Source organism: Lipotes vexillifer, unplaced genomic scaffold (genome assembly GCF_000442215.2).
Source record: "Lipotes vexillifer unplaced genomic scaffold, Lipotes_vexillifer_v1.1 scaffold604, whole genome shotgun sequence".
In the NCBI taxonomy this organism is placed as follows: Eukaryota; Metazoa; Chordata; class Mammalia; order Artiodactyla; family Lipotidae; genus Lipotes; species Lipotes vexillifer.
This window is the reverse complement of record NW_006798979.1, coordinates 2,060,826-2,073,566: the sequence shown is the minus strand read 5'-3', so window position 1 is coordinate 2,073,566 and position 12,741 is coordinate 2,060,826.

Below are 12,741 nucleotides of genomic sequence, written 5' to 3'. Positions count from 1 at the left end.
AGTCAGAAGTAACCTTGATGCACGAGTTGTTTTCCCAACACTGCCATGTTTATGATAATCTCCTTAATTACACAGGGTTGCTTTGCAATTATTTTCATCCCAATATCAGAAATCCTATAACTGGCCTTTCATCTTGAATTTTAGCTACTAGAAATAAAAGTATTTCACTTTTAAAAAGCCGTGAATGTATCCATGGGGAAGGAAAATCATTCTAAGGCGAGGTCTGACTTGTGGGTTTTTCTCTTTGCTGGGAAAAACAAAACAAAACCAGGCTGGTTTCTGAGGGGTACAATATGGGAGAGACATAAAGTGCTTTGATTATAAATAATGAGGTAGCTGGGGAAACTTAAACCCCGGGATCTAGCAGACTTCACCAGCCTGGGATTTTACAAAAGGCAAGGCTGGATGGTTTTGTTTTAAAATAGTGTTTATGTCATCAGAGGGATATGAGAAAGTGAAATTGACCCCACTTTCCTAATACCTAGCCCCACAGCCACTAGGAACAGCACATAAAGAAATTAGCACATTTATACAAACCTCAACATCCCCCCTTCCTCTTTGCTTTTATTAGTGTTAAAAGGTAAACTGAGGCACATCAAAATGTTGGAGAGTTTGAGCAAACCTGCGTCCAAACAGGGCAGCACCAAACCAAAAGTGATTAGGATCACCCCAATGGCAGGAGCTGGGGAAGAGATTTTTATAGAGGAGACACTGAAGCAAAGCAAGGAAGTTATTTGATTGGCTACAGCTCACTCAGTTGCTTATTTAGGAGAGCCTCCTTGGCTGTTTGTGATTGGTTGTCCTTCAGTTTCACTTCCTCAGATTCGAGTGCGTGGACTCTGGATTGAGTTTTGATTCGCTCTGTAAACTACAAGGCATTAGACCCGCCCCCGCCTAAGGGCCCCCTGTTTAAAGACTTTAACACTAGCCAAGTGTTTTCTCTACTTTGCCAAGGTTTTTGATAGGTAAACCCTCCTCTAACTTCTGTAAGTCTTACGTACTGAGTCTATAAGTTAATTCAAAAATTAGAAAGAACAAAGTAATACAATTAGACCTGTAAAGAAAAAACAGTCTTGTGTTGTACAAAAGAGAATTTTCCAAGCAACGAAGTCTAATGAAACCTCTTTTCATTTCTTTGTGACTTTTTTCATTCACTCAGGCTGTGCCCTAATGCCCTCTTTTTTATATCCTATATCATCCTCTTTCATGGATTCCTTTTTTACTCTGCTAAAGTATCTCCTAAAGCAATTTTTTTTCTGTGTAGAGTATGTGAGAAGTAAACTCTGATATAATATGTCTAGAAGTGTTTTATTTTGGCTGTAACCTGATTAATGGTTCGCCTAGATAGAATTTTAGATTCAAACCATCTTCTCTCAGAATTTTAAAAACAATGCTCTATATTTATTGCCCCGAAAGCCGCTAATGAAAACGATCTATGTTTCTTTGTTGATAACACGTGTTTTGCTCTCTTAGAGCCCAAGAGATTCTCTTTCTAGCCTAGGATTTGTGAAATATATATTTTTCATTAATCCAGGATTTATCTTTTTCTATTAATCCATCTCGGCCCTCAGTGCACTGTTCCAGGTGAAGATTCAACTTCTCAGCTCAGAAAATGATCTTCCTATTTTTTCTTTGATTGCTTCATTTCCTGCATTATTTTTGTTTTCCCCTTCTAGAATTGCAGTTGGATGGATGTTGAACCCCTGGACTTATCCTTCATGTTTCTTTATTTGCTTCTCCTGTTTTCGACCTCTGTCCGTTTACTCAACGTCCTAGACTTTATCTTTGTGATCAGTAAGTTGTGTTGATGTTATTATTTAAGCCACCCATTGATATTTTGAATTCAGCATCATATTTTTTAATTTCCCATGTCTAGTTTTTATTTGCTGACTGCTCACTTTTTTATATTGACCTTTTGGGATTATATTGATACAATATGCTCTCAAATTTTAAAATAATAAATAGTGTTTTAAGTGTTTTTAAGTGTCTTGTGCATCCTGAATTTGCTCTGTTGTTCATCTTGGTCTTTATTCATGCTGTTGGGTTTGCCTCAAATCTGATTATCCTTAGTTTTCAAATTATACTCATGAATGAAAGATAATATGGGCTCATTGTGTGTACTGTTATAGTTTTCCTGGGCAGCTGTATACATCTTTTATGCCAGTAATCCTCCCCCTTTGAGCAGTACCGTGTTTAAATGCCCATTATAACAACTTAAGCCCCACCATCCAACTTGCCGGCAATGTGTCTCCTGGCTATTTCAGAGCTTTCTGCAGAGACTCTTGCATGTGTCCAGGCACAGATCTTTCTGGTCTGTCTGCTCCAGGCTCTTCATCATGCCCATATGCTTCTGCTTCTGCTTCTGCTGCTAGAATTCTCTCTTCCCCTCCCTTGGGTCCCCGTCTGGAGCAGGGCACCAAGTGGGAGTGTGTCCTCAGTAAACCACTGGCCAATGCAACCTCATCATAACATAAAAGTACAAATGAATGTGTGGCCGCAGCATCTATCTAATCTCCCAAGCCATCTCCAGATAATACCAGCCTGGAAATATATCCAGGTTGTTTCTACTAAAACAATCAGAAGAATTAAAACAGACTTGTGGTTGCCAAGGGGGAGGGGATGTGGACGAGGGATGGATGGGGAGTTTGGGATTAGCAGATGCAAACTATTATATAGAGAGTGGATAAACAGCACGGTCCTACTGCGTAGCACAGGGAACTCTATTCAATATCCTGGGATAAACCATAATGGAAAAGAATAGGAAAAAGAATATATATGTGTATGTATAGGTGGATCACTTTGCTGAACAGCAGAAACTAACACAACACTGTAAATCAACTACACTTCAATCAAATAAATTTTTAAAAATCTATGTATAATGTGTAAGTCAGCACATACAAAACTACACCAAAAATAAATGTGAGACACCCTCACCAAAATAAACACTGAGCAGGAAAAACCACAGCAGAATTATGGAATCATTTAGGTGAGAGGCTGAAGGCTTTCTGTACTCATCCTGGAAAGATAAGTAAAAGTCCACTGGTACAAACCGACCCAATGCCAACTGAAATCTTACTTGGATATTTTTATCCTTGAGTTTCGGGGAATGAGAATGGAGAAGGAAAGACACAGAAATTGCAATTACGGTTGGATTTATCAGTGAACTGGAGATTGGAGTATCTTCATATCTAAGCCAGCTTTCTCTACCTTCCCCATAGGGGCCAGTGTAGGGCAGGACAAAGCAAGATTCTGCCTCAGGTGAAATATCGGTCCCTTCCGCACAAAACATGAGGGAGGAGGAATATGGAGACAGCAGCTCACCTCGTCTTAAAGCCATCTGAGACCACACCAGGACTCAGCGATACTGGCCATCAACCTGATAAGGCCAATGCGTCCGCGTTCTTTCTTTGCTCTCATCTTTACCAAGACCTTCGGGGCAGATGCAAAGTTGTGATTGGGGCAGTGGGTGGGCAGGGAGGGACATGCTGGAGAGAGACAAGGAAAGAAGAAAAGACAGTACCTGAGTGAAACCTGCTACGAAAGAGCTGATCTTTGATGAGAAATGGATTCCCAGGGCACTGACAGGCCAGGGCCGTAACCAGTGTCCAAGGAGCGTGGGCAGCCCTGCAGACGAGGAAGGAGAGTTCTGCTGGAGAGAATATCTTCCAGAGGAACTAGGAATGCAATTCCAAGAGACTATCGGCAAATGCGTCTTAATGCTCTGGGCAGAGGAACCATAATTAAATATTAGGAAACACATTAACTTCTGAGAAAAAGCTACTAGCAATAGACAAACCCTAATACAGAGCAGGCTTAGCACTAAAAGCAAAAAAAAAAAAAGAAAAAGAAAGGACAGACAAGGTAACAAAACAACAGGCAGGGGACTTCCCTGGTGGCACAGTGCTTAAGAATCCGCCTGCCAATGCAGGGGACACGGGTTCGAGCCCTGGTCCGGGAAAATCCCACATGCAACAGAGCAACTAAGCCCGTGCGCCACAACTACTGAGCCCGTGCGCCACAACTACTGAGCCCGTGCGCCTAGAGCCCGTGTTCCGCAACAAGAGAAGCCACCGCAATGAGAAGCCCGCGCACCGCAACAAAGAGTAGCCCCCGCTCACCGCAACTAGAGAAAGCCCGGACGCAGCAACGAAGACCCAACGCAGCCAAAAGTAAATAAATAAATTTAATTAAAAAAAAAAAAAAAAAAAACAGGCATGGAGGTGGTGGCTGAGCAAGCCCCCTTCTCTGGGGGTTCACGTGGTATACGTGGGGCAGGGAGGGGAGGACATTTCCCTTTGAAGCTGGGAATCTTACGCCCAGGAGGAAACTGTGGTTAAAGGAAATTAAATGACTTCATAACAGTTGGTCTGCTAATGGGTGTCAGAAATCTGAAACCTGATCGGTTTCATTCAAAGTGAGATCTCGCATTCTCCACGCACCATCCGACGTAAATAGTGTGAAGAGAAAGAATGGCAAGATATTCCACTAGAAGCTCAACTGTGATTTACACGCAAAGTATTAAGAACACCAGACTCTATGCTGGCCACTGCCTGGCCAGAAAACCTACACAAGGCAGGACAATCCCCACACTTAACACTCAGGTTACAAAGTAATTGCACCCATATCACCGTCCTTAACGTTTCAATACAACTGTAAGCAATGCAACTGTGATTTTATCTGCATTATATGAACAAAGAAATTAAGGTCCATAGCATTGAAATGTGCTACCCTGTTAACTCTGAGACCCTTTTCCAGGCAATCATCACTTCTTAAGCCATTGGAGTGAAGTGGAGATTAAGAAATTGTTGTTCGGTGGAAGCTTCTCAGCTCGGCATAACCAAGAAAGCAGAGCAGCCTCTAGACAAAACCTTCCAGGTCTTGCCTTCCACTGTCAATGGCAGGTATCGTGACACCTGCTCCACTGGGCTCATCATTGCCCTAACACCTCTAGCCCCTATTTTAAGTAGACATGGTTTCTCTTCCTCACTGTAGGTACAGAGCATCCCATAATAATGTGAGGGGAGACGTCTAGGAGTCCTGCAAGGATTGGGTGTAACTGTTGGGTGCCCTGAGGACCACGACCTTGCCATGGACCTTCCACGCTGCCCTGGCTTGGCCATGAGCTGGTAGTTCCCATACGAGCTGTTGGACCCTGACAGCTGGGTTTCTGTTTTGTACATGTGGCGTCTGCTCCCCTTTCTGACTTGTCATCCATCCAGTTTCTACATCTCTGCTTCTGTTGTCTGTTTTATCACTTATCTTTTCCTCTCTCTATTTCAGAAAGACTCGAAAAGTCATTCTTTAAATATTTTAATCATTCTCTCATTGCCTACTGTGCACAACTTTTCTTCAGTATTCCAAAGCACCCAGGAGCACATCTCTGAAAAGCAGAACCAGGACCTGAATTAAAAACTCTGACTCCAGGTCCTGTGCACTTTCCTCCCCCCAGCCCTCAATGCTGCCTCCTGGTTTCCATCTCTCCATCTGCAAGGTTTAGGATGAGACTAAACCAGGGAATCTTACCCTGAGGTCCAGAGGCTGAAGAAAGATTCTTCAATGGGCTTCATGGAAAACGGTTCTCAGTGCCTTCCCACACACAGCATTCTGTTGTAAGGATATACGTGAATTTTCCTGGGAAACAGTTTCTGTGACATTTAAAGTAGGTCAAAGATTCCCACAAGGTTAAGAATCACTTTCAAAGATTATGTCAACATTCTATAAACCAATGTAAAATGCTAACACGGTCTAGATTAAAGTTAGCTTTATTGCGCATCACAGGATTGGAAGGACACTTGGCAGACATCTGGCTTAGTAATTAAAAAGAAAAAAATCAGAAGACTCTTTGGCTCAAATGAAATCTTAGTCTAATACACGCTGGAGGGTAGGCCTGCCCTTCAGCCTCTGGTCCCTCTGCAGTAACAGGGCATCGCCCCACAGAACGCGTGTGCAGGGAACTGAGTCTGCAATCTCTGATCAAGCTCCATCCTCTGGAGGGCATGAATCCCTCCTTCCACACCACCAGCTGCTGCTCAAAACTCCAGTAAAAGGTAACTTGCTGCCTTAGAGATCTGACTGCTAGAAAGGCCTCGCTGATACTGAAAAAAGACGTGCTTCCCTGATGCTGCCAGCAATTGTCCCTGGTTCTATCTGCTGGACAGAATTGTCAACCCTGCTCTGCTCACCAGCTGGTCAGGTTTGAGGCAGGGCAGCTCACTTCCACCTGGGTTTTCTTTCTCTGCCTTCAACACAGTGCCCTCCAGAGACAGGGCACTGTCTCGGAACCTGCTCTGAATGGTCAAGGCTGCTCCTGATGAAGGGTGCCCAGAACTGAACACAGTACTTGGGGAAAGTCTAAAAATCCCTGGAAGGACTAGAATTCTCACCCTTCCCACACACATACCTCCATGCCACAACTTACCACCTTGCAATAAATATCTGCCTGTATTGACTCCCTCACCCTATGGCAAGCTCATCAAGAGAAGGAGAAATCCTCGATTGATTTCAATAACTCCAGCCCCTAGACCAGTCCGTCTAAATATGTATAACCGTCTCCTATGTGCCAGGCATTTTTATAGACACTGGATACTCACCCACAAACAAGACTGACAAAATATTTGCTCTCCTGGAATTTACATTCTAAAAGGGATGGGGAATGAGTGGAGAAAGGCAGTATTTGTCACACAGTAAGCATTGCAATAAAACGGTCATGGACGGAGTAAATGGCCAAGCGAAAGGCAGGGAAGACTCAAACCCCACTTAGCAGCTGGCTACATTCTCCATGACAATCCATGCATCTGTGGAAATTCCAAACGGCCTGTGTTTGCCTAAAGGCCTGAGAGGGCTCTTGGAGAGCCACAAGCATCCTTTCCCCCAGAGCAATGCAGGGAGGGTGCACAGCAGGTCAATTTCAGCAGGACATTTACATGAGGTCCTCTGCAAGTTTCAAAAAGCATTTGCTCCTTCAAGCATGGCTACTCCCAGGAAGAACGGGGAGCTCTTTATAGGAATTGCTGACCGTCACCTAAGTGGGCAAAGGAACCTGGAAGCTTCAAACACATCTCTCCTGCCCTTCAGCCCTGGGCTGTCTTGCAGATGCGCTTTTCAGGAATGAGATGGGTGAGCAGATGGGTGGTTTGCTGACCGGCTCAAAATACTTCCCAGAGCCCAGAAAGCAGGGTGATTGCTGTTCATCCCCCTCCCACAGATGACTGTGCTCAATTGAGAGACTTTAAACTCAATTGTCATAACGACAGGTTATCTGATTGTGGGGATTTTCTGATGATTTTGTCTTAGGACTTGGTCTCCTATTTTCAGTCACAGATTGTTATCAGACTGTGGATCTAGCATCTCCAGCCGCCTTCGCATTCTTGCTTATTCTGGCCTCTGCTTTCTCTACTTAACCTTCGGTATGCAAACATAATATCCACAGAGAAAAGAGGAAAGACCCTCTACCGGTTTGAAGATGGGTTGCCGTGGCCATTGCAGTTGGCGAGATTGCTATTTCTCTTAGACTAGTTGGAAATCTTTCCAGCAGCTTCTCAGATATTCCAGACCCTAAACCACTGAATATCAAATTATCTTGCAAACCCCTTACTTTACCATATAGAAACTGGGGCCCAGAAAGAGGAGGTGATTTTTCCAAAAGTTTCTCAGAGAATTGAAGCTAAAACCAAGATGACTTTGCTGCCCCACCGAGAACTGTTTTTTCCCCATTGTTTGGAAATAGCCAGCTGTCCCTAAGGGACCCTGAGTCCCAGTTCCCATGAGGAAATGTGGAATGTCAGAGCTGGAGTCCAAACCTTCTACTGACACACAGCGAAAGTGAGAACCAGAGGATGGAAGGGATGACACAGTCTGGTCAGGCCCTGCCCAAGCACAGAGCAGGGGCTCAACTCACGGCGGCTGAGTCTGAATCTAAAGGGGGAAATGATTTCCATTTATGCTGAAAGTGTGGTTAGATATACGGTCCTTTTCTTTGGGATCTCAAGCCCGATAATGAATGGTAAAGACCTAGCTTGTACTACTGTGAAAACACAGAGCCGGGACCTCAGAGCAAAGCTACCCTCTTCTCTGGATACACCAAGCCCAGCAAAAGGAACTCCAAGGTGGGTCTCCTTACTGGTTTTATGATGGTTGATGCACACTGCATTTCCTCCTTACTCATCCTTGGCATAAGGCTATTAGCATATTCACCAGGCTCTCGCCCTCCAGACTTGGGAGCGAATGCGTAAGTGATCAAATGAATCGCTCTACAGCAGAGCTTCCAGTCATGGTCCTAACCAGACTCTCAATGGCTCACCAAAACCTTCAGAATGAAGGGCCTCCGGATACGCTTGTAACAAGCCTTACTATGCTTGTATCAAAGAGACACTTTATTTCCTTAATTCCACACATGAGGAGAGCTGAAAGAGCTACTAACAATATAATTTCTTAGCAATTTAATGTATATCTTCACGTCAGAGTCTAGAAACATTCCTCAGTGGCAAAAAATGAGTGGATCTGCTATAAAATTAGCTACTGTTCCTAAGAGCTACAGAATTCCACTGCAATGTCAACCTAGGGAAGTCATAGAATTATAGAATCTAATTATTTGGAAGAAAATATTCAAGGTAATCTGGATTTATTAATGCATCCCCCTATCCCCCAGTAATCAGTGTGGTTCCTTACACATAGTAAATGCTCAAGATATCTTCATGTAATTATTCATTCATTAATTAGTTAATTAATTAATGATTCTCAACTCCATTTAACATCTGTGGAAACTGCGCCTCCAATATGGGATGTGATTTCCCCAAACTCACAAAATGTCAAAGTCGGAATTTAAACCTACAGATTCTTAGGAATTTACTTTTCTTACTCACTATGTCTCTCATATAATCCCTTCTACTTTCTTAAATTAATTTTTCAAATATCCCAAGAGTAGCCTCAAAGTAAGCTATTTTCTTTTTTCTTAAGTTTTTCCGGCTTTATCGAGATAACAATTAACATGCAACATTATGTAATAGACACAAGACGTTCAACATGATGTCTTGATACGTGTGTATATTGCAAAATGATTATCACAATAAGGTTAGTTAACACATCCATTACCTCACATGGCGCCCCTTTTTGTGTATATGGTAAGAAATTTTAAGATCTACTCAACTTTCAAGTGTACAGTACTGTGTTATTAATTATAGTCACTATGAGGTGACATTCCAGACCTTACCTGTCTTATAACTGGATGCAAACTATTTTCAAATACAGTTTGAGAAAGCACCGTGTGTGCTCCTTTGCAAGCACAGCAAACAGGCTTTACCAAGTCCCAAGGGGCGAGCCTTGCTGCTATACAAATCTCCTGTGTCTCCAGGCAGCGGGGAGGGTGAATTATCGATTCATTCAACTAAAAAAAGCTTCTAATCCCCTACTATAAATCACATAGAGTGTAAGTGCTTCAGATACAGTATCTCATTTAATTCTCACCGCAAGTCTACAAACTCAGTATCATTCTCTCCATTGCACCATTGACAAAACTGGGCTCCAAGCACAAGATCACACAGCTAGTCACTGACAGAGCTAGGACTTGCACCCAGGTCTGGGTGACTTTCGGAGACACGAGTTCACCTTCTATGAAGTTATGGAAGACGGGTGAAACCTTGCCCTGCCTGGGGGGGACTCTTACTCTAGCAGGGAATATGGCAGGTAAGAGGTGATTACAGCACCGCATGGTATAGGCTCTAAGATGGAGGTAAGACGGGGCAGGGCGTGAGTCGGAGGACAGGGTGGCACACACCTAGCCGAGGCTGGGTGGTGGAGGGTGAGGGGCGCAGGATCAAGGAAGGTCTTCCTAGGAAGGTGACACCTGACTTGGGTTTCCTACATGAAAAAAAAAGGAAGAGGAAAGATATTGCTCCTTTAATTGCTGTCCTGGTGAATATGCAAACGCAGTTCTAGAATACAATGTCTTTGCGTTGTCATTAAGTTCATCAAGCAGCGAGAGTTTTAGAAGGTTTCTTTCTCTGGTACTTGAAGAAGAAACTCCTCCTCTTCCTGCCTCAGGTCCCCGAGGGCTTGCAGAAAGGAAGTTTATTTTTGACTGTTGTCTACTGTACCGGGAAGGACTCAGCTTCAACCTAGCTAAGAAAGAATGCTCCACCTATAGTCTGCAGGTCACGATCTTGAGTTCAATTCTATGTCAGACAGATTTGTACCATTTTGTGTCCATCAGCAAATCTGAGTTTTATCCCCCAGTTTGCCTACTGGCGGAGAACAGAGGAAGGTTATTAGGTAGGAAAATGTTTCCCATTTGGCCATAGAGCAGAGCAGATGTGACCGGGAGTGATTCAGAGATGGCACAAGCCATACCACTTTCTCTAGCCCTTTCCTGCCTTAAAGCCTCTTGGTACAGCCAAAGCCGTGTTCTACTACTCCCCACCCTCCCACCACCGCCAACCCCCATGGGATTTTGCAGTTGGAGCGATTTGTCTCCTGGACGTCCCTTGGAAAGGCATGATGGATTTGTTCTCCCATGTCTAAATTATACTAGTAATGCAAATCTAAGCTTGAGATCAGCACGAACTTCCAAGTGTTACACACTGAGGGATCACATCAGCCAAGTGCAAGGAACCCTGATCTTTTAGTCTATCCAGCTCATTAAACTAGGGATTTACATTGTCCCGAAGATTGATGTTTATTTGTTTAATATAAGAACTCTGAAATCCTCATTAGACAGGATGAATCTTCCTTTTATCGAACACTTCCTCTATGATAGACACTATAGTGAGTCTTGACATTGTTCATTATATTTAATCCTCAGAGCCGCCCCAGGAGGTAGTTATCATTAGTCCCATTTTACAGATGGCGTTAAGTCATTAGGTGACTGACCTTGAGGCAGGCAGAGAGTTGCATTTGTGTTAAACTCCTCTCAGAGATGCTTCTGAACCTAGATTGTCCGACAGTGAAAGCCTTGCTCTTTTTTTTTGAAAAACAATCTGGCTGTCTGCCTGAATTCCCACACATCTCAGATGTCCACGGACGCAAGTTGGGAGAAGACAGGTCTTCATTGCACTGGTGGCAGACTTGAAATTACTAATTAAACATTTTTATTCTCTGGTCTTCTTTAACTTCAGGTGGTAGAACAACTCCTTTTCACCCTCTCTGCCCCTCAGGAAGGACCCTTCCTCCCTCAGGCATCCCCCCTAAGCCTAGCCCAGGGCATCCCCCCGGCTTCCTGCCTTGTTCCAGGAAACTGGCACCCCAACAGCAGCAGCACCTTAGCAGAGCTCCAGAACATTTCTCCATGAAAAGCCCATGAAGTGATGCTCCCACCTCCTGGTGCTCACAGAGTGGATTATAACATGAAGTCAGCAGAGAGATCTGACAAGAGCTCCAAGGGCCACCATCTTCCTCATTTCTTTCTTTTTCAGGTGACAGATTTGAGAAGTGGTGTTTTAATCAGCTCAGGTGCTATAACAAAAAACACCATAGCCTGGGAGGCTTATAAACAACAGGAATTCATTTCTCATAGTTCTGGAGGCTAGAGCAGCGTGTCCTCACCGTCAGGCTCTGGTGAGAACCCCTTTTCAGGTCACAGACTGCCCACTTCTTTTTTGTGTGTGAAATAAAGTCAACTTTAATGAAGCCTTGTTCATATACTTTAGCATTCTTATTCATTTAACATTTTCTGAATACCTGCTAGGGGGTCAGTCACAAGTCACTCTACTTCTGCAGATTTGTCAGTGCTTCCCATCACCTTCCAGGGCTTTGCTACTCAAAGTCTGGTCCATGGACCAGCAACAGCAGCATCCCCCGGGAGCCTGTTAGAACCAGAGGATCTCAGGCCTCTGCCAACAGACTGCCCACTTCTCACTGTGTCCTTATATGACAGAGAACGCAAAGAGGATGCAAGCCCCCTCTATAATGTTTAAAAGGGCGCTAATCCCATTGTGGGATCTTCACCCTCATAACCTCATCTAATCTTCATCACCTCCCAAAGGTCCCACCACCTAACGCCATCCATGGGGGTGGGTAGGGTTTCTATACATAAATTTTGGGAGGACATAAACATTCAATCCATAACAGGAGCACCTAGATGTTTTTTCCCCTTCCTCTCTCTTTGGCTCTTTGAAAATTTAATCACGCAAACATTTGTTTCGCACCCACTCAGTTCTAAGCCCTGTGCTAAGCAAGAGGAACCCAGAGAAAATTCAGGGTCTGGTCAGAGAAAGAATATAAAACAGAAAGTCCCAGGCTAATGGGATGAGCGCTGTGGTGGAGGCCTGTGTAAAGTGCTCTGAGTACACAGAGGAGGGGCAGAATCATTCAGCCTGCCGGGTTAGGGGCATTTCACATGCCCCCCTGGTCTCCACGGTGCCAGCAATGCAAGCTCTTAAGCTGAGAAGCAACCTGGTCAGTTGTGCTTTAGGATAAGCTTTCTGGCAGTGAGCATTTTCAAGGTCAGAAACACCCAGCGCCCAGCAGAGAACCTGATAGGAAGTTCACCGATTTCAGCACTGCTGATGGAGTTCCTATGATATGCCAGCTCTGGGCACATAATGTGCAGCAGTGAAGTCCCCACCCAGAGAGAGTAAAACAGTCAAGTCAACAGGATATTAAATGCAGAGAGATGTCGGCACTTAGGAGAAGCAACTCACCCTGTCTGGAGAGTGTAAGCCCGGCTGCCCAGACACGACATTTAAGCTGTATCATGATGGAAAAGTAGCAGTTAACCAGAAAAATGGGGCAAAAGTGGGGGGGGGGGGG